Raw genomic sequence first — 2,500 nt, 5'->3', positions numbered from 1 at the left:
GTTGGTCAGGCTGGTGGAGTTGTTATCTACTTGGACTCTGCCCTAACATATTCATATCGTCCTATTCTGCTGCCAACTGCGGAGATCATTCATGTGAACATTGATATTCGACTTTCAGAACAATATTTCTCATAAACTTTCACTATTCGGAATATACAGACAATGTAAACAAACTTTTTTTCCCCAATTTAAACCTCACTTGGAGAATATTTTAAAACTAACATGTGATCCAACAATAATTGTTGGAGATGGCAATATTTGTATTTTAAAACAGAGTAATTCTGCCAAGGATTATTTAAGTTTATTAAGCTCTTATGGTTTTGAAAGCCATATTAACACTCCAACTAGAGTCTTTAATAATTCAGAGGCATGTTTGGATCATGTGTTTATAAGAAATTCTAAATCTTTACAGTTTGTTTGTGATGTTGTACCATTGGATATATCTGACCATTATGGAATAAATGTTGTTTTGTCAGGTCTTGTCAAGGATTCAAATAGAAATAAATATTGTAGAGTTGTAAACTATAGTATATTAAGAAGACAACTTGTGTCAAGGGATTGGAGTGATGTTCTAAATAGCAATAATGTTAATCTTTGTGTTTCAAAATTTTATGAAATTTATAATGAATGCTATACAGCTTCATGTTCATTAAAAAAAATTAAACAGTAAAAATAGAAAACGGAATGAATGGATATCTGACAATCTTATAGAACTAATAAATCGCAAGAATAAAATGTATAAACGCCTAATTAAGGATAGAAATAACATGGTCCTTAGAAATGAATATAATAATTTGTCAAAATTGGTGTGCAAACAAATTAGAAGAGAAAAAACTCAGTTATTACTCTTCACTTATTGAAAACAGTAATGGTGATTCAAAAACAGTATTGGAATGTTGTTAAAAAAATAGTAAAATCAAAGAAAAAATCACTTAATAAAATAAATGTTAATGGATCCTTGCTTCAAGTTAGTGGCAATGAATTTTTGATTGGAAATACTTTCAACGACTATTATACTCGGGTTGTGTCTGCGCTACGCAACAGTTCCTTTGGTTGTGATTTGTTTTATGATGAGCAGGTGCACAACAATGTAGTTTTAAGTAAATTTGAGGTAGCAGATAACGAAATTATAGATGTTGTTAGAAATATGAGAAACAAAAATAGCAGGGGGATAGATGGGATAAGTATTTGCGACATTAAGGAAAATATGGATGTGTTTACTCCACTCTTAAGTTACATTTTTAAAAAATCTGTCGAGCAAGGCTTGTTTCCCAGTGATTTTAAAACAGCTGTTGTAGTGCCTATATTTAAATCTGGCAGTGTTCATGAGGTGGCCTCATATCGTCCAATTTCATTAATTAATACTATAGCTAAGATTTTTTGAGAGAATAATAAAAAATAAACTTCTTTTATATTTCCAAAGCAATTTTATTTTGTCTAATAATCAGTATGGTTTCCTCCCTGGCAGGGGCACGGACTTGGCAATAGAAAAGCACATCAGTACGATAGCATCGGCAATTGACCAGCACAAATATACCCTTGCAATATATTTAGATTTGCAGAAAGCTTTTGATATTTTAGATGTAAATGTATTGATTAATAAATTTAAGAAGTATGGTATTGGTGGTATGGCCCTGTCTTGGTTGATTTCTTTTTGTAAAGGCAGGCGTCAAGCTGTAAAAATAAATAATACTTTTAAGCGAGGTCCAGGATCTGAAGTATGGTACAGCTCAAGGCGGGGTTCTTGGTCCTTTAATGTTTCTTGTGTATATAAACGACCTGTTAGATATTAATTTTAATTCAACGGTATTTGCCTATGCCGATGACACGGCACTTGTGTGCTCAGCCTACAATCGACAGTCACTAAAACTAAAAGTAAATAATGACTTAGTAAAGGTTTCAGAGTGGCTAGTAAATAATAGATTGCTGATTAATATATCCAAAACTAAATGCATCATGTTTTTTGATTGTAACAAAGAAAAATCACAGTTGAAAGAAGTCTTCGATTTTTATTGTCATCAGCATCAATGTAAATATGAATGCAAATGTTCTAGTATAAGAAATAGTCGAGTCTGTTTAAATATCTGGGTGTTTACGTGGATCAGCATTTAAAGTGGAATCATCATATTAATTATCTAGTCAAAAAGCTAAGAAACATTAATTACTCCCTGTACTATATAAGAGACTATATAAGACAAGAATATTTAATACAATTATATATTTCATGGTTTGAAAGTAAGTTGAGGTATGGTATAATTCATTTTGGAGGAACTTACCCAACGATATTAAAACCTGTCATAGTGTGCCAGAGAAATGCTGTTCGAACCATTAGTAATTTAAAGCGTTTTGACAGAGTAAGCCATATTTTTAAAGAACGGAACCTTTTAACATTTCAACAATTGCATGAATATGGCTTAATAATGTACACGCATACATACCTAAATAATTTTACTATATTACAAAGGGAAAGGATAACACGATCTGCTGAAAATCTTGCTTT

Source organism: Homalodisca vitripennis, chromosome 3, assembly GCF_021130785.1.
Source record: "Homalodisca vitripennis isolate AUS2020 chromosome 3, UT_GWSS_2.1, whole genome shotgun sequence".
Classification (NCBI taxonomy): domain Eukaryota; kingdom Metazoa; phylum Arthropoda; class Insecta; order Hemiptera; family Cicadellidae; genus Homalodisca; species Homalodisca vitripennis.
This window is presented reverse-complemented; position numbering follows the sequence as displayed.